Here is a 21,030-nt window from a genome sequence, read left to right as displayed (position 1 = left end):
CTTGATCATTAGCAAGACCAGAACAAGAACCAAGTTCTCTTGTTATTAATTTTATATAATTTAATCCTTTTATATTAAAATGGAGTTCAGTAGAATTCTATCTCTCAAAAAAATTAGGTATCACTGTTCGATGATCCCACTTAATGCCATCCTCCTCACAAGACAGTCCATAAAGATAGCTGGCTCAGTTCTTCCTCCTTCCTCTGGCCAACCATTCAATGTCAACTTGTAGACTCTTTCCAGTATTAAATCTTTCTGTTTCCGGTTGCAATTCCATGTGCAATGATCAGAGAGTCACCACCGACTGCCTAAATTGTGACTTTGTTACTTTCCTCTGCATAATAGGATTGCTGGATTTTCTCCATTACATTAGTAACAACGCCATAAGAACTTAATTGGCACTAATGCTCTTTGGAACATACTGACATCATGAAAGGTATAATATTATGCAGGCACTTTCCATTCTTATCTCAGAAAAAGTAAGGTGAACCAACTTAATCAAACACCAAGCAAATGTCATTGTGGAACATTAATTGGCTTCTAATTTACATGTAACAAAACAAGGAGTCATAGATATAAGATAGTCACACAAAATAAGGGTCATAAATGCCTGATGGTCACTTTAAAACATAAATATAAGGTAGTAACTCCAACAACTTCAAAATAAGAATCACAAATATGCAGTAGCTGGTCCAATATGAGATGTCTCAAATGTAAATGATGATAATGCATATATTTTAGGCATGCCAATATCAGTGTTTAAAAATTTAAGATCGTGGCACCAGAACTAGAGATCATAAACATAAATTAGTAGCTCTGGAACTAATAGTTAAAAATATAGCATAGCGACTCTAACAACTCCAAAATTAGAAATCATAAATGTAAAATTGTCGCTCGGCACTGGAGGTCAGAACTTAATACTTTGAACCAAATGCTCCAGAGTTGAATCTCACCCCAGGACTTGATGCCAAGAATGGTGTGTTCATAATGCAGCCACATAGGTTAAGTATCAATCTGTATGTTCTTCCCACATGTGCCGATAATGGGTGGTAAGAGAGGACGAGATTCCTGGTTAGAGATAATGGGAACTGCAGATGCTGGAGAATTCCAAGATAATAAAACGTGAGGCTGGATGAACACAGCAGGCCAAGCAGCATCTCAGGAGCACAAAAGCTGACGTTTCGGGCCTAGACCCTTCATCAGAGAGGGGGATGGGGGGAGGGAACTGGAATAAATAGGGAGAGAGGGGGAGGCGGACCGAAGATGGAGAGAAAAGAAGATAGGTGGAGAGAGTGTAGGTGGGGAGGTAGGGAGGGGATAGGTCAGTCCAGGGAAGACGGACAGGTCAAGGAGGTGGGATGAGGTTAGTAGGTAGATGGGGGTGCGGCTTGGGGTGGGAGGAAGGGATGGGTGAGAGGAAGAACCGGTTAGGGAGGCAGAGACAGGTTGGACTGGTTTTGTGATGCAGTGGGTGGGGAGGAAGAGCAGGGCTGGTTGTGTGGTGCAGTGGGGGGAGGGGACGAACTGGGCTGGTTTTGGGATGCAGGAGGGGAAGGGGAGATTTTGAAACTGGTGAAGTCCACATTGATACCATATGGCTGCAGGGTTCCCAGGCGGAATATGAGTTGCTGTTCCTGCAACCTTCGGGTGGCATCATTGTGGCAATGCAGGAGGCCCATGATGGACATGCCATCTAGAGAATGGGAGGGGGAGTGGAAATGGTTTGCGACTGGGAGGTGCAGTTGTTTGTTGCGAACTGAGCGGAGGTGTTCTGCAAAGCGGTCCCCAAGCCTCCGCTTGGTTTCCCCAATGTAGAGGAAGCCGCACTGGGTACAGTGGATGCAGTATACCACATTGGCAGATGTGCAGGTGAACCTCTGCTTAATGTGGAATGTCATCTTGGGGCCTGGGATAGGGGTGAGGGAGGAGGTGTGGGGACAAGTGTAGCTGTAGCAAGAGATTCCTGGTTAGCCAGTTGATGAAAAGAACATTAAAGACTCTTCCATCACGTTAACCCCAGCTTCAGGCACCAATGCAAGCATGCAAAAGTACTTGTTGCTACAGCAACCTACACACCCTCAGTGATGTGTTAATCATCAGCATCATATTAAAGAAAGGGGATAGTGGATCAGTCCTGTAAGGGCTTGTTAGAATTGCCAGACAGCTGCAGTTCAACAAGGCAACTCACAGTGACATTCTCAAGGGCAACTAGGGACTGGTAATAAATGATGGCTAGCCAGAAACGTCCATAAATAAACAGAGAAACAAAGATAAATTGGATTGGAACTGGGTTAGTAGCATAAAAACCAAATGACTGTAAATTCTATGTAATTGTGCTGTGCATTTTGAGGAACTGATAGATTATTTGTTTAGGTAACACATAACGGTAGGGTAAGAATGTTGAGTAGACTTATTTAGAGATACTTTTGTAAAAATATAATTTTTACTTCTTCAAACAGATCAATAAGTGCATCAGTGAAGCAAGTTTCAACGAGTCAGAACGGATAATGAGCATAAGATCCTGCAGTCAATAAAAAAAGTAAGTGATGCAGACAGTTACAAAGCAACTTCTATCAGTCAGACCTCGAGACCACAGGGACATCAAAGGGCTTAATGAACAAGACAGAGATATTGAAACTTCATTAAAAAGAAACCTTAGCTATAAATGATCAGTTGATTGATCTCAAATTGCTGTAACTCCCTAACCACAATGTCTTTATCAGGAGTCACTCAGGGTAATTTGAAAATAGATAATTAAGAATAATTAAATTTGCAACCTATACTTTGAATTAAATAGCAAGGAAAATCAATTGGTAATCATCTTTATGGTGTCAATAATATGAATAATCATTCTGAATCTTCTAAACGAATGAAATTCGAGGGGCTAAGGCTAGTTATTGTATACTGTGTAAAAGCGATTTTAAATTGAGTTGCCTTACCTGTTAAAATCTTGAATGACATCAATGACATCAGGGTCTCAGTTTCCAAAAAATCTTTTTGCAAATTTCCGAGTTTCTCAATTTCTAATTTAATGGACATAATGCATCAAGGTTAACGCTTAATGTTTCTGACATCCCACCTTTTCTTTAAACTTAATAATTGAACCAAGAGTGAAATTAATTTTATGAAAACAGCTGCCTACAAATGTAACATTGGGAATGCGTAATTTTAAATAATACTCAAAATGTATTGTTACTAGTCAGTCATTAATTATAAAGATTAATGTAGAGTTTTGTTAGATGCATAATTCTACTTGTTGCCTTTCCTTCTCCTGACCTCACCAGTATCATGTTCCTCATGGCTTCCAATATGTAGTGGATATTTGCAAATTTGGAGGTTTAGCTCCCTCTTCCATTGCTTATTTTTCATGGTTCTATTAAAGTTAAGGATACAAATGTAAGGGACATAAAATGATTAAGTGCCTTGAATGAATATCATTAGAAACTCCCGAATACTGAGGGTTGATTTGGGAGGAGGCAAACAGGCCTCCTTTGCATTTTTTATATTCATCCAGTATTAAGTGAAAGATTGGTGTCAGTTTCTACATCATTCGAAGAAGAAAAAGAAAAATGAGAGGAGATCTAATTGAGGTATGTGAGATGCTATAAAGGATTGACAAAGCAGGAATGGAGAGGATGCTCCACATGCAGAAATATAGAATGAGAGGTTATAGTTAGGCTAAAAGGATCAAGACTTAAAAAAGATAAGAAGTTGCTTCTCTCAGAGGATCTTGAATCCGCAGAATTCATTATTACAGAGTGCAGTGGATGCTGGGACATTGGGTCCATTTAAGGAGGGGTTAGAAAAATTCTTATTATTAATGGATTGAATGATTATAGAGAGTGGGCAGGAAAGTGGAGTTGAGGCCGAGATAAGATCAATCATAATCCTATTGAATGGCAGAGCAGGTTCAAGGGGCTCAATTACATCCTCCTGCTCCTAACACTTACGTTTTTATGTGAAGTCAGAATGATTTAACATGCTTCACTTAAAATTTCTGAATGTGATAGCTAATCACTTTTCACATGACTGTGTTGCAATCTGTTGTGTACTGCCTGAGAATATTCAAATTTTGGAGATTTGTTTGAATTCAACATAAACTACATCAGGCTAAAAAGATAATCAGAACTTGATTTAATAACTGTCTCTGCTGTCCAGCAGGTAGTCCAACAATAAGGCATAAATAACCAGAAATTCTCACATTTCAACACTGACAGCTTCAAAGCCATCCTGGGTTTCAAATAATTCACTTTACCCATTGGTTCCATGGACTATGCAAGAAGCTCTCTGGAGTTCAATTGTAGAGTGGCATATACATGGACCAGATGATTCTACAGCAATCAACAATGGTTTAACAGTCTTCATTAGACTATCCTTGCTGGTCTGGCATATATGTGACTCCAGGCTTATAACAATTTGGTTAATTGTCTGAAATGGCTCAGCATACCATTCTGTTAGATTAGATTAGATTAGATTCCCTACAGTATGGAAACAGGCCCTTCGGCCCAACAAGTCCACACCGCCCCTTGAAGCATCCCACCCAGACCCATCCCCCTATAATCCGCACACCCCTGAACACTACGGGCAATTTAGCATAGCCAATCCACCTAGCCTGCACATCTTTCGACTGTGGGAAGAAATCGGAGCACCCGGAGGAAACCCACGCAGACATGGGGAGAATGTGCAAACTCCACACAGACAGTTACCCGAGACTGGAATTGAACCTGGGTCCCTGGCGCTGTGAGGCTGCAGTGCTAACCACTGAGCCACTGTGCCACCCTAAATGGCAACAGACTCTCCAGTTTTTCCAGAGTGGTTCAATAACTGAAGAGTGACCGTTGTACAGGCCTTGAAGAGAGATCCCATGATCACATTGAAGATAGGCTCCATTGCTTTGTATGGCACTATCCCCATGCTAACTGGAATAGACTTTGAACAGATTGAGGAACTCATCATTGGGTATCCATGATGCGCTGTGGGCCATCAACAGCAGCAGAATTATACTTAAAATCTATCTGCAAGCTCATGGCTCAATGTATTCCCTAATCTACCATGACAGGCATGCCAGGGGATTATTCCTGTTTTAAAGAAGAATGCAGGGCTTGAGTGTTGCCAAGAAACAGAATCAGGCATTCATTATTACTGAAGTATGAATGCTGTGAATGTACAAAACAAGATGATGTGCTCCCAGAATTCTCCAGGGCTCTGGGCATAATGATTGACATGTCCAGACTGCTGATGCATTGGCTCCCAATTTAAGACATTGTTGCTGCACATGGACTGCGGATGTCCATGCAGTGAAATGAAATAAGAGGGTGTATTGGCCTAAGTTCATGGCAAACCACATAAGCAACAAGACATAAATAGGGTAATGAAATGTGAGGCTGGATGAACACAGCAGGGTCTAGGCCCGAAACATCAGCTTTTGTGCTCGTGAGATGCTGCTGGGCCTGCTGTGTTCATCCAGCATCACATTTCATTATCTTGGATTCTCCAGCATCTGCAGTTCCCATTATCACAGATATAAATAGGGATAAGTTTGAGATCTAAGTTCTGCAGTCCTGTCATGTGCAGTTGCATATGGCGAGAGATAATCAAGCAACTCACTGGAGGAGGCAGGTTCACAAGTGCCCACATCCTCAGCAAAAAGAGAACCAAACATAAAATGAAGGCTGAAATAACAAGGTGTAGAGCAGGCCAAACGGCAACAGAGGAGAAGGAAAGCTGGTGTTTCAGGTCTTGATCCTTCTTCAGAAAGAAGCAGGTCTTACTCTCTCTGAATAAAATTAAGGCTGCAGCATTTTTAACTATTGTCAACCACAAGTGCTGGGTAGATGGTCTACCTTGGGATCATCCAGTGGTCCCCAGCATCACAATCAATTCATTTTACTCCACGTGATATCAAGAAACAACTTGAGGCACTGGATGTTGCGAAGGCTGTGGTCCCTGAAAACATTCCGGGAATAGTTCAGGATGCCGTGCCCCTAGCCAAGCTGTTCCTGTGCAGCTTCAACCATGGTATCTACCCAACAATGTGGAAATTCACCCAGGTATGCCCCATTTACAAGAATCCAACCCGGCCATTTACCACCCCATCTGCCAATTTAAGTGATGGAAGGTGTCATAACAGTGCTATCAATCAATGTGGGAGGATAATGTTAAATGGGTCAAAATATTCCAGTCAGCAAAGCAAAGGTCACAAAAGCAGCAAAACAGCAGACATTAGAAACCACAGAAAATTCCAGATAGACAAAAACAGGAAAATTCTGAGGCACAGTAAGATTTAAAAATATATACATGCTGATTCTCATGTAGCTGACACCTAAAAATCACTTCTAGCTTCTCCAAAAGTAAGACTTTTGCAACATAGAGCAGATTGCCTTGAACTACAAAAAACACACTTGGCTGATGACTGCTAAGCTTAAAAATAAATAATGAATTAGTAAATGTCATAAGATGGCTGGTGTATTGCGTTGCTAAGGCTTGTGTTCAAGATGTAACTGGACAATGAGGAAACATGATATATGTATAAAAACACAACTGTAACTACCTGTTTTTAGACTCATTTTGCAGGGTTACAAATAACCCTGTTTGCTGATTCTCCTTGCATGTAAGCAATAAAGTAGTTAATGTTCAAGGAATCACCATTTGATGAGTCATTTCTTTGACAGCTGCAACTGTTCAGCAATAACCTGCTCAGTGAAGCCCAGTTTGGGCTCTGCCAGGACCACTCAGCTCCTGACCTGATTATAGACTTTGTTCAAACATGGACAAAGGAGCAGAATTCTGGAGGTGAGATGAGAGTGAGGCCACATTTGACTGAGTGTGGCATGAAGGAGTCTGAACAAAACCACAGTCAATTGGAATCAGAGGGATTACCTCTAAAGGCTCTAGCGGTTGGAATCATACCATGGAAGGTGGTTGTGCTTGTTTGAAACCAACTATCTCAGCTCTAGAATATCTCGAGAGACCCTTCAGGGTAACATCTTGGACCAATCATGTTTAGCTGCCTGATCGATGACCTTCAGAAGTGAGGACGTTTGCTGATGATAGCACAATGTTCAGCACCATTCGTGACAACTTGGATACTGATGATGTCCGTATCCAAATGCAGCGACATGCCACTTTTGTCTGACAGGAAACAAGAACCTTTCATGCCACACAACTACCAGAGAGAACTTAACCGTTGACCTTTGTTGTTACCATCACTGAATAGTCAACTTTCAACATCTTGGGTATAAATATGGATAACAAGTTAGACTATCAATAGTGTGCCTACAGAGTAGAATAGAGGCAGACTGGATTAAAAGTTGTCCTTGATGTCAAGAGTGCTCACTCTTATCTCACTTCTGGAAATTAGCTTTTCTTTTCATTTTTATTACAATGATCCAGTACAGAACCTGGAGTTTCAGTGAGCAGGTTATTGCTTTGTAAGTGCTGCTTGATTACACTGTTGTTCACGCCTTCCATCTATTTGTTGATGATTGAAAGTTGATAGATGAGGTGTTAATTAGCCACACTGAACTTGTCTTGATTTTTGTGTACAGGTCGTATCTGGGTAATTTTCCCCATTTCACAGTTTAAATGGAATAATTTGACTCAGAATTCAGCCAAGGTGTAGAGCTGGATGAACACAGCAGGCCAAACAGCATCTTAGGAGCACAAAAGTTGACGTTTCAGGCCCAGAGCCTTCATTAGAAATGGGGGAGGGGAAGGGGGTTCTGAAATAAATAGGGAGAGAGGGGGAGGCGGATCGAAGATGGATAGAGGAGAAGATAGGTGGAGAGGAGACAGACAAGTTAAAGGGGCGGGGATGGAGCCAGTAGAGGTGAGTGTAGATGGGGAGGTAGGTAGGGGATAGGTCAGTCTGGGGAGGAAGGAGAGGTCAAGGGGACGGGATGAGGTTAGTAGATAGGAAATGGGGGTGCAGCTTGAGGTGGGAGGAGGGGATAGGTGGGAGGAAGGACAGGTTAGGGATGCAGGGATCAACTGGGCTGGTTTTAGGATGCAGTGGGAGGAGGGGAGATTTTGAAGCTTGTAAAATCCACATTGATACGATTGGGCTGCAGGTTCCCAAGCGGAATATGAGTTGCTGTTCCTGCAAACTTCGGGTGGCATCATTGTGGCGCTGCAGGACGCCCAGGACAGACATGTTGTCTCAGGAATGGTAAGGGGAATTGCTTCTGAGGAATGTCCATCTTGGGTGTCCTGCAGTGTCACAACAATGTCCCACATCAATACAAAATCTACAGGATCTGTTCATAATCTACCTTATTTAACATATGTAACATTTAACAGTGTCATCAGTGTGAAGATAGTACTTTTTCCAAACTCTGAGGTGCCTCCTGCTAGTACCGTCCTGGATAGATGCACTTAGATTGGAGAAGACAAGGTCAAGTCAGATGTTCACTTTTATAGGCTCTCTCATCACTGGCATCACATCTGGCAGAAATGCTCTTCAGGACTCGGATGCCTGAATTAATATTGGTGCAGCTGATTCGATCTTGATGATGGATATTGAAGTTCCAGGCTAAGAATATGTCATTTTTCTTACAATCGTCAGTGCTTTTTCCAAGTTATGTTTAAAATTAAACAGTGCTGTATTGTTTTCTGAGAGTAGGAAGTTGCCAAGCTCTTACTAGGAGAAGACAGGAAGATGAAATTGAGAAACATATCTGCCATGATTGAATGGCAGAGCAGACTCATTGGGCTGAATAGCCGAATTCTGCCCCTGTATTCTCATGATAGCATTTTGTCTGATTCCATGATACTTTTCAAGTTCCAAAGTTAATGCTGATGATACTTCAACAGTGTATACCTTTATACAGCCATCTCCAATCAGTCAGTCCTGTCAGTGGGACTGCACATAATAAGAGATGATGATGGAGAAGCCTGGAGCACTGGCTGCAGGTTATGATTATTTTTGTGCATAACTGTTGGGTTGGCGTTTGACTAAATTTTGGAACAACTCTTCCCAATTGTAACATCAGTCCTCAGATATTAGTGGGGAGCATTTTACAGGGTTGACAGGTTAATCTGTGCCTTTGACATTATTGGTGATTGTGTTGATGCCAAGCTCTTACTAGGAGAAGGCAGGAAGATGAAATTGAGAAACATATCAGCCAATGATTGAATGGCAGAGCAGACTCGTTGGGTTGAATAGCCGAATTCTGCTCCTGTATCTCATAATCTTATGCTTTATGGTCGATTTGCATAAAATTGAGCTGCTTGCTTGGAAATTTCAGAAGCAGGTTAGAAATCATCATCGCTGCCAAAGACTGATGACACTGTTAAATGTTACATATGTTAAATAAGGTAGATTATGAACAGATCCTGTAGATTTTGTATTGATGTGGGACATTGTTGTGACACTGCAGGACACCCAAGATGGACATTCCTCAGAAGCAATTCCTCTTACCATTCCTGAGACAACATGTCTGTCCTGGACGTACACATAAGCAAGAGTAGGTATGAACAGCAAATTTCACATCCTGAAGGTAATTAGTGAACTGGATGGGGTTTTGCAACAGTTCAGTGATTTCATGATCATCATTAACAATGATGAGCCTTTTATTATCTTGTTAATTAATCGGGTTTAAATTCATCCAGCTGCCGTAATACAATCTGAGCACATACCCGAGAGCATCAGTCCAGAAATACGAACATAATCACGATGTTGCCATTGCCACATTGTTACCCTCAAGATTTCAAATCCCAGCCCACCTTGACGACTCATCAGGTCTTATCTTACTAATGAAACATTGATTTAATGTATCATTAGCTTGTATTTTCAGAATGTTTCGTGATGGGGAGCATATTTCTCACTTATCCTTCAGAGTTCCGGACCACAATTCCCCCACATTTTGAAGTAAAATCATTTCACAGCAAAGTCTAGATCAAAGTGCTTCTCCTTCTATTTTAGTAGGTGGCTACAACTATATTTTGAAATATTTGTTCATGATACAATCTATTTACTCCTGTGCCTGAGAAAATTGCAATGATATCCAGAACAGCATAAACATTGATTAAGACTAAATTGGTTTTTCCAGCTGCTGTCTAACAGAACTCCAGAATATACTTGTGCTGAGAGGTGTTTAAAAATAAATGGGCATGTGTCCATTTTCCTTGATTCTGAAAATCTGTGGAAGGAAGTTGAAAGCATTATTGGAAGGTCAGCCTGTCAAAGAAACAGATACTGATTGCAGCAAGGTAGAGTTTAAAACACAGCAGATACAATGAGATGGAGCAAGACCTGTCCAAACCAAGGTAGGCACTCTTCGGAGGGGCATGGCATGTCAAAAAAGGAAGATACAAACGGTGCGGGAATGGCTTGTCAGTGCAAGTTGATACTATTAGTGGGAGGGCTGTATTCTTATAAAGCTAAAGGATGCCCTGTTGATAATGCATAATGACTCAGGCAAATCATTTTTGCAGCAACGGATGCCACGCTTCATATCATTTCAGAAAAATAACCAGCTGAACATTTTGAATGCAAATTTCTGATATTCAGGCAGTATATTAATAAGATGAAGTAGTTGTAAAGGTTCATAGAATTTGTCATACAATGCTGTTTCATCACAAATGATTTGCCTCTCTCCCATCAGCACTGAGGGACTAGCAGATAATTGGTAATGTTGCATTGAACTCTTAAATGCTGTGGCTGTTTTGCAGCTAGCTACAGTGTTTAACGAATCAGTAGGTGCTCCTAATGAACCTCTGCTTACCTGGGACTTAATTGGTTTGCATACTGCAATACTTCCTCAAAGACAATAATTACAATGGCACTGAATAAAATGAGAGCAAGAACTTGAGGCTGAATTTTGCCAAAAATCAGATATGTGTCAATTTTGGGGAGTTTCATGGAGGGCTACAATCCATGAGTTTGAGCAAGTTTCTGCGCACAATTTCATGCTACACATCACATGACATTTGCGTCACACTTCCATGGTGCCTTGTACAAAATATTGACCACTGCTGAGACCCTACAGGATTTCCAGTGCTGGCTAAAGCCGAGCTGTGCACGGCGTCAAATGTTGTCAGCCGGGAACTACCCTTCACTGTGCATGTAGTGCAAGGGAAGAAAAAAGATCATAAGGGCACAAAGCATTTTCACTGTGTCTAGGTACATGTAACAGTAATAAATCAAATCCAAAAATAGTTGGCGCAGATGACAGTTCCTTGCAAATAGAACTTCACAGTTGTAAATGTAATTCTACTTATCATCAACTGTCTGAGTGACCAATTTTATTGAACGCTAAACAGGTTAGGGTTTTATTCATTAGAGTTTAAAAGAATGACAGGTGATCTAATTGAAAGATATGAGATCCTAAGGGACCTCGCTAGGATAGATGTTGAGAAGATGTTTTCTCTAGTGGGGGGAGTCTTGAACGAGGGAACATAATTACCGTGACAGGGGATATTCTTTTCATACTGAGATGTGAAGAAATTTCTTCTCCGAGATTAAGCAACGTTTGGAGCGACCTTCTCCTCACAGTCGTGCAGGCTAGATCATTGAAAGAATTCAGAGGAAGTAGGTGGGCTTTTAAAATATCAAGGAGTTGAGGGCAATGAAAAGTAGGCATTAAGAAACATCAAGGCCTGTGGCAGATCGGTCATGGCCTTGTGGAATGGCAAGGCAAGTTTCGGTAGCTGACTGGCTCACGACTGCTCCAATTTTTTTACTGAAGCAAAGAATCGCACAATGCAGATGAGACCCTTTGGTTCATTCAGTCTGCACCAATGAAACTGCCCTCAATCTGCATTAATCCCACTTTCCAGCACTTGGTCCACAGCCTCAGAGCCATGAGACATGGTTACAGAATATTTCCCAGTAGCTATTCTCTATATGAACTGCGGTCCAGAAATGAACAAGAGAGTTCTCAGGGACAGAGACATGGATGCACCTTCCAGGGTGCCTGGTACAAATTTATAAAATATAATAGCAATGATCACAGATGGTTTACACATTAATGGAATGGAACCCTTTTCCATCTGTGAAGTCAGCTGTGTCAAGATATGGTGCTCATAACAAGAGGTGTGAACCATCTAAACAGCTCTGTATTTTAGTTGTGATTGTAAAGTCTACTGCAGCACTGGCCTTGTAATGGGAAAATGAGATGGAATGCTGTGATCTTGCACAAATTGCAATAGTAGCTTCATAAGATTACAGAATCCCTGTAGTGGGGAAAAAGGCCATTCAGCCCATTGAGTCACCACGGACCTTCCAAAAAGCATCCCACCCAAACCCAGCTTTCCATTCTATCCTTGTGCCCCCACCTTTTACCATGGCTAACTCATCTAAACTGCACATCCCCGAACACATCAGGGCAATTTACCATGGCCAATCCACACAACCCTCACATCATTGGACTTTGGAAGGAAACAAGTGCACTGGGCTGAAATCCATGTAGAGAGTACATGAAAACTCTCACAGTCACCCAAGACTGAATTGAACCTATGTCTCTGGTGCTGTAAGGCAGAAGTGTGGACCATTGAGGCACCATGCTACCCTTGATACATTTGCGGATTGAGGATTGAGAGATGCCACACAGGTCCCCAGTGGATCCTTAGAAGCAGCCAGTTGCACAGAATGATCACCAGGAGAGGACAGTCACCCATTCATTCAGGTCTCAAGCCCAGCTCCAGCAGTTGACATAATGTTCCAGGACTTTGAGGCCTCAACGTGCCTCCTTCATCTAGAGGAAAGGCATTAAGGACGATAGACTCTTCTATGTCCTGAGGGGACGTTTAGCTGTGACTTCTTCCTATGGATGCTGTTCGGCAGCTGTTGGAGGTTGCTGCTGATCCCGAGCTTGCTGGAACATTTGGTCCTCCTCAATTTTGCTGCACCTATTTACTATCAAGCCTCAAGCAATGATGAGCCCTGCTATAGATACATTCATTGGACATATTCCAATGAATCTGTATAATGATGTTGGGAGAGAATATGGAAAACATTCTCCCTCTTTCCCTTTTCTCATTGTGTTTTGAAAAATGTGTTTAAAAGTTTTCTTTTAATTTTGTATAATGTGGGATATTTATCAATGGTATGTTTGTTCTTTTAAAAAGCAAAAGAACTGCTGATGCTGTAAATCAGGAACAAAAGCAAAGTTGCTGTAAAAGCTCAGCAGGTCTGGCAGCAATACTGAAGTAGAATACAGAGTTAACGTTAACTCTGATTTTCCTTCATAGATGCTGCCAGACCTGCTGAGCTTTTCAGCAACTTTGTTTTTGTTGTGCTTGTTCTTTTAGTTAGATTAAGAAGGTGATGGACTCTCATTAAGTAATTTGTACACATATAAAGAAAAGTACCTGGACTTTGGACAATGGGTGGAGGCAGACTTAGGTAAGGTTTGTAAATGTGTCCATTATTGGATAAAAGATTGGTATTTGTTTTCCTACATCGTTTGGCTTCAAAGTTAATTCTCATCATGTAAAATGCTTTTAAAATTGTTAATTCTTTTCCATATGATGCAACAATATGGCTGGCACTGAGAGTCAGTGGTTCGCACTGCTGACTCCCAGCACCAGGGACCCAGGTTTGATTCTACCCTGAGGTGACTGTCTGTGTGGAGTTTGCACGCTCTCCTCATGACTGCATGGGTTTCCTCTGAGTGCTCTGGTTTCCTCCCACAGTCCAAAAATTTGCAAGTTAAGTGCATTTGCAATGGGAAATGCAGAGTTTGGATGAGATGCTCTTTGGAGTGTCATGTGGACTTGGTAGTCCAAATGGCCTGTTTCCACACTGTAGGGATGCATTGAGTTAGTGCTTGATAAACTTTTTCAAGGTGAGACTCTATTTTACTGTCCAAGAATCCATATTATCCCAGAGTGAAATTTTGAAGGGCATGAGAGTTGTTAATCAAGGGAACCTGGGTGGCGCGTGGCTGAACTGGGGCAAGGCTGTGTGCTTTCTCCTGCTGAGTGCCTGCTGAGTGACAGAAGTGGGTGGTAGAAGTGAGGTTAAACAAGGCAGGAAGTGTTTAATTTGCCGATTTTTTTAAAAGTAGAAAGCATGGATCAGACTAAAAGAATCCGTTGTCTTGTAAACAATGAGGAAAATCATTCGAGGATTTAACTGAACACTGCAGCTGTTGGCATACAGTCTAAACTACATTGTAGCCACTCTTTTTTTTACTTTCAAAAACAAAAGGAAATATTCAATCATGCGGGCGTTGCAGGCTGGGCCTGCATTAATTGCACATTCCCTACACCCTTGGGAAGGTGGTGGTGAGCTGTCTTCTTGACCACTGCAGTCCATTTGGTGTAGGTACACCACAGTGCCAGTAGGGAGCGAGTTCCAGGCTTTTGACCCAGCATCACTGAAGGAATGGTGACACATTTCCAATTCTGGATGATGCATGTGTTGGAGGGCATCTTGTAAGCCGTGGTTCCCTTGCATTGATGCGTCACAGCTCATGACCCCAGAACCGGACCTCACCCATTGTTTGGGAAGTTCTGTATGAGGCAAGGTACTTCCGGAGAATGTTTAGTTTAAACACGGCTCAAACTTATGGAAGAAAAGTATACACGCTTAATAAGCAAATAAAATGATTTGTGATGAAACAACACTACAAGACAAATCTTATGAATTTCTACACAATGCTTCAATATCATACTTTGCATAAAGATCCAGGCATGCAGTAAGTATTCCATAAAATGTCTGATGTGAAATATCAGCAAAGCTGTCTGTAATTCCCAAGCTTATGTGTTTCTGCATTTGAACAGCCTGATGACGTCAGGTATCTGAGCTTGCAATGCAATTGTATTTCAATTTCATTGAACAATGCAAGTTGTTTATGCGACTTGCAAATATATTAATGAGCATCCCAGTCAATTTCTTTCAATTATTTTGGCAACTTCCAAACAGCAATTGATAGTTAAAATTTAATTTTAGCACTTTTAATGTCAGTAAATCTGAGGCTATATTGATGCAGCCTTCTCTCTGATTCACACTCCCTTCAAGCACAGCTTAATGCAGGGAAGGTAGGCGTATTTGTGCTTTCCATATAAATCATAAGGTGTCTTCGCCAAGGGATCTCTTACTGCTGCTTTGCACAATCAGATCAGGATCTGACTCCCATATTGTTATTTCCGTAAATCGTTGGGAACATGAAAGTGGAAGTATGAATCCTACCTTAATTAATAGATAATCACCATGTGGCAGACAGAATACAGTTTGATAAATTTTGGAAGTACGCAGCTTCCAAAGAATATTCAGACTTGAGTAATTAATAGCAAATTACTTCTCTGCCCTCAAAACTGTTTTGTAAGTCGAATGCAGAAAGTGATCAGAAACATAACAAGCTCCCATTCTGACGAAAGGAAAAGATGAATCCAGAGCTTATTAATAAGTATAATATCTCAAGAATATAACATCTGAACTATTTACCCTGTTGTTAAAAATGAAACATGAAAGCTATTTCCGTCACAGAATTTTACAGAAATTGCAAGTAATGACTAAAAACTGTTCAGTTGAGAAAAAGTGAGCTGTTGTCAGGTATTTTATGTGTTATGACTGTGATAGTTGGAATGTTCTGATAATTGAACCCACTACCCCACCAGTTAGACTATTAGTATGACAAGGTGTAGAGCTGGATGAAAACAGCAGGCCAAGCAGCATCAGAGGAGCAGAAAGGCTGACGTTTCAGGTCTAGACCCTTCAGAAAGATCATTTCTGAAGAAAGGTCTAGGCCTGAAACGTCAGCCTTCCTGCTCCTCTGATGCTGCTTGGCTTGCTGAGTTCATCCAGCTCTACATCTTGTTATCTCAGATTCTCCAGCATCTGCAGTTCCTACTATCTCTGAGACTATTAATATAAATCTGTTGATACAGTCACCATAATGACTGGTGATTGCTTTTTTATGTGTGACTATCCAGACCAAAAAGAGATTTTCAGCAGGTCACTTCCATGGTTAAAAATAATTTGTTTATCATAACATAAATCCTATTATTAATTAATGTAGAACACAAAGGCAACAAGGTGACTTGGTGATTAGCACTCCTGCCTCACCGCACCAGGGTACTAGGTTCAATTCCACACTCCGGCACACGTCTGCCTCAAGTTTGCGCATCCTCCCCATGTCTATGCAGGTTTCCTCTGGAAGCTCTGGTTTCTACCCACAGCCCAAAGATGTGCAGGTTTAGTGGACAGGCCATGCTAAACTGCCCATGGTGTCTGGGGATGTGTAGGTTGAATGCATTAGCCACAGGGCATGCAGGGTTACAGGGAGGGGGTGGGAGGGGTCAGTCTGGTCAGGATGCATGTATGGAATGAGCTGCCAGAAGAAGTGGTGGAGGCTGGTACAAATACAACATTTGAAAGGCATCTCAATTGGTATATATCAGAGGGCTGGTGTGGACTCAATGGGCCGAATGACCTGCTTCCACACTGTCGGGATTCTATGATTCTACATGAGTTAACATTCAAACTGGAAGTAGAACTACATCATTGTATTCCTAAACATTAACACGCTCACAAAAAAGACATAAAGACAACAGTCTGTGCAGAGATGAAGTCTTAGAAAACAGGCAAAAGATGAGGTAACAAATATTCCTGTGGGCCAAGCATATTCAGTCATAAAGATATACAGCATGGAAACAAGTCTCCAGTCCAGCTCGTCCATGGCAACCAGATGTCCTATATGAAACCAGCCCCATTTTCCAGCATTTGGCCCATATCCCTCTCGACACTTCCTATTATATACCAATTCAGATGCCTTTCAAATGTTGTATTTGTACCAGCCTCCACCACTTCTTCTGGCAGCTCATTCCATACATGCACCACACAGTACATGAAAACATTGTCCCTTAGATCCCTTTTAAATCTTTACCATCTCACCTTAAACCTATGCCCTTTAGTTTTGAACTCCCACACTGCCAGGAAAAAAGTTTGCCTCTTTACCCCATCCATGCCTGTCATGAATTTATATATGTTCAGCCGCCAATGCTTCAGGAAAATTACCTCCGTCTATTCAGCCTCTCCCAAAAGCTCAAACTCTCCAAACCTGGGAACATCCTTGTAAGTCTTTCTAGTTTTGCAACATCTCTTCTATAGGAGGGAGGCCATAATGCATGCAATACCCCAAACGTGGCCAAACAGTATCCTGTATAGCCGCAATGTAACGTCCCAACTCCTATACTCAATGTACTGACCAGTAAAGGCAAGCATACCAAACACATTGGAAATAAAGGTTAAAATGTGCTGACTTCTCATGATCCCCTAGGTTTACTCCCAATGAAGTTGAATTTCTGACAGGCATGGACAAATGGAAAATGTTCAATTCAGTTTGTCACCAATCCAGTCTTTGGAAAGTGGTCTTTGGAAGGGGTCTTATAAGTCAGTCAGGAATAATGACATTTTGAAACATTTACCAGGTTCCCAGAAACTTTTACCAAGAAAAGGGAAATATTTGCACCTTCTACGGTATCTTCCTTACAGCGTCCAACAACATTTCTAACATTGTTCCCTCTAATTTTCGTACTGGCTGTGAGAACCTCTCAAGGCCATGTCCAGCAAGGACTTTGGGAATCAAGGCTCATGTTGCTGTCATTGGAACAACAAAATGGCTACTTTTAGGTGCAGCCCTGCAGCTCAGAAGGAGGAATTGGTTGTGAGATAATCATGAGCCCCTGAAGTTCCTTCAAACCACGTTTTCCAATAATTAAGGGCCACTGCCTTATATCTTAGTTCCTTGAGAGGCTTGCCTGTCTTTTCTGCAAATTCACTTGATCATTCTGTAAAAACCAGGTGGCTTATAGCAGAGGATCAACTATTGACTTCATTCCTTAATATTACCAGATAGTAAACACCTTTCTAGCCAGAAATTATCCAAACTGTTCCATAGCTTCTAAAGTTCTGTATAGACCTTAAATAAAAATATATATTCCCAGCAATGCGAACAGTTTTAAAAATTTACTCCTTTGTCTATCCAACTGTTCTTTCCCCAATCCAATCTGCTGTGTATAAACCAACCCTTTCCTGGCTACTAGCAGTTCTTGGAAAGGGTCATTGGCCCAAAATTGTAACCCTGCTTTCTCTCCACAGATGCTGTCAGACCTGCTGAGCTTCTTCAGCAATTTCTGTTTTGTTTTTGATTTCCAGTATTTGCAGTTCTTTTGGTCTATTTTTATAATTTACTTGATCACTTAATGCTCAAGCTTAAAGGTGTATAAAATTGATATGTAATCAGTTCTTGCTTTTTAAGCTTTCATACTGATTACCATAAACCTGAACACATTATGTATCTCACATTGATCTTCACAATGAAAACAGGCACCTGAGGTCTGATTAATTAGGGATGCTCTCTGGGGAAGAAGTGGTGCCACACTGCATTTAAGAATGTGGAAAAATTGAGAAATTATTGCCACAGTTATTCAAAATGAAGATTAAGGAAAAAATTAAGTTCTGCAAAGATAAAAGAGAGCCTGAGAGAAAGTACAGCACTGATTCAACATTGTCCCGCAATTCTGGCCAATATTTATTCCTTATGCAGTGCCTTGAGTAGATTATATGGACATTTATCTTATTGTTGTATATGGAACCATGCTGTGTATAAATTGGTGTTTAATTTGCCTGCTTGTATTTTTTCCTTTACCTGCTTTTGAAATCAGAGAGGCCAAGCATCTGAAAATATTTCTAAAAATAATAATTTTAATAGCAATTTAATGCATTTATTTGTAGTACAACAAAAAATTATAAGATTATTGTTAGGTTGCATCACTATCTTGCTCAACAATTGACAAATCAGCATTTTCACATTTATGTACAAAATGCTCACATGCAAAAAGACATTTAAACATTTTAAAAACATTTGCAATCTCTTAGTTCTTTTCCATCCAGTGTTTATGGAAATAATTTCCAAAATGTTCATTTTTAATTTGACAAAATTCTCCACCTTAGAGAGTGAATAATTAATTATTGCTTTGATAACAGAAGGGAAGGAGATTTGCTAGGTCAGTTCAATATAAATTTACCTTCAGAATATGTCCAATGACTCCCATGCTAATTGAGACATTGATTCATAACCTAAAAATCAAATCAAGAGTCGCACACAGGAACTCAAAACACAACTAACGTATTCACTTACCCTTACGATTACAAGAATTGGCAATGATTTATGGGTCAAAAATTTTATGTCTATTTCAGAGATAAGCACATCATGGATTTTGCAAATCTGAATCTATTCCACAAATATGTTATTTCTTTGAGCCACAAATTTGATAAATTCTGTATATCTCAGTAAAATTTACAACAGTCAACATGTATATTTTATTTAGAAACACAAATGAAAATAAATAGCATTGAACTCAGATTGAAATGAGTACTGACGGTTGCAGTGTTGGAGGTGGACAGCATGCAGGGCACATGGTTAAAAAAAGCACAATCTCCAAATGTGCCAGAACTGAGAGAATGTAGAGGGAAAATGCAATAGGAATTGATGTTAGGGGGTTGTTCATCTGCTTGGGTAGTTATTGGATATGCAAATTGCATTGTTGTACATTCAGTTTGAACAGAACATGCTCGATGCCAGAGCCTAGATTCCTTAAATTGTTTCATGGGTTTATAAACATTCCTGGCAAAGCCAGTATTTGTTGCCCATTACTAATTGCCCTTTAGAAGGTGCTGATTAGCCTCCGTCTTGAGCTGCTGCCATCCATCTGGTATAGGTGCACCCACAGCAGTGTTGTCAGTAAAAGAGTTCCAGAATTTTAACCCAGTGACAGTGAAGCAATGGCTATAAATTTGCATATCAGAATGGTTTGAGGCTTGGAGAAGAATTTGCAGTAGGTAATGCTCCCATGCGTCTTTTGCCCTTATCCAACTGGGTGGTGCACATCATAGGTTCTGTAAGAACTTTTGAAGGAACCTTTGTGTATCGATAGGCTTGTGTGTAGGTGCTGGAGGAAGTGACTGTTTAATCGAAGGAAACTCCTTCAGCAGTATTAGAGCTGTGTTCATTGTTATGATCAGTTACAGGGTGAGGTTCCCCAATTATTACAATTCCAGATGGGAGACCTCAAACTGTTAAATTCCCAGTTGAGGAAGAGTGAGCTGCCTCCTCTGATTATTCAACTATCCACTCAGTTGGTAACAGCAGGGCTGGTTTGGACAGGATCCCATCCTTTGTAGACACCTTACTCCCTGACACAAATTAACGTATATTTGAAAAGAAGCCAGTTTCACCAAGCTTTCTCAAATTAACAAAAAGAATGAGTTTGTTAATTACTAAATGCAAGAAGAAATACTAAGCAGCACACTTACATACAGTTTACAAAATAAAAGATGAGTCCATACAAACAACATTTGAAAAAATGACACATAGATCACTCTCTGAATTGTTTATGTGGAATAGATATTTGATAATGCAGCCATTGCTGTGAAGGTTACTGGGAGCATTGATATTGGCAGTTGGATTTGCTGTCTTTGAAGGTAAATTCAAATTCTTTTTCCTGCTCAAACAAGGTGTAGAGCTAGATGAACACTGCAGGGCAAGCAGCATCAGAGGAGCAAGAAGGCTGACATTTCGGGCCTAGACGCTTCTTCAGACCTGAAACATCAGCCTTCCTGTTCCTCTGATGCTGCTTGGCCTGCTGTGTTCATCCAAATCTACACCTTGTTATCTCAGATTCTCCAGCATCTGCAGTTCCTACTATCTCTTTTTCCTGCCTTTTTCAAAAATGGCTTTCTGGAAGCGTCAGTGTGAGAGATTTTTTTTCCCTTACCTGCAGGGCAGGGGGCTTTAAATGACCATTCTCAGAACTGTTATTGTCACTGCAAACTATTCCACACTTAAAGATGTCAGGCCACGAATATACATAGATGAATTTTGCAGTTGGCTTTAATTTCTCTCTTGTTATAGTCCCAGAAGGCAAAAAAACCCCAAAAATCAATAAAAGGGGATTTACCATTCTGAAATTGATGAATAGTTAGGTTTCTTACTCTCTTTTCCAGTCATATTTGCCTTGCTATTTAAAGTTTCCCTGGCACTGGAGAGGCGTAACATTCTGTGGGTCTAATACAGGACTTTG

The 21,030-nt window shown here is 40.8% G+C and overlaps 1 protein-coding gene across 1 annotated transcript in view; it reads left to right on the top strand.

The window, feature by feature from the left end:
- The window catches only part of tenm3 (teneurin transmembrane protein 3), a 3,293,451-nt gene that overhangs the window by 779,919 nt on the left and 2,492,502 nt on the right, over positions 1 to 21,030 (top strand). Inside the window, exon 4 of the mRNA XM_059644858.1 lies at positions 2,460 to 2,539. The gene's annotated coding sequence lies outside the window, so the exon portion shown is untranslated. The remainder of the gene's footprint in view (positions 1 to 2,459; positions 2,540 to 21,030) is intronic.

The sequence above is a fragment of the Stegostoma tigrinum genome, chromosome 3 (assembly GCF_030684315.1).
Source record: "Stegostoma tigrinum isolate sSteTig4 chromosome 3, sSteTig4.hap1, whole genome shotgun sequence".
NCBI lineage: Eukaryota > Metazoa > Chordata > Chondrichthyes > Orectolobiformes > Stegostomatidae > Stegostoma > Stegostoma tigrinum.
This window is presented reverse-complemented; position numbering and strand designations above follow the sequence as displayed.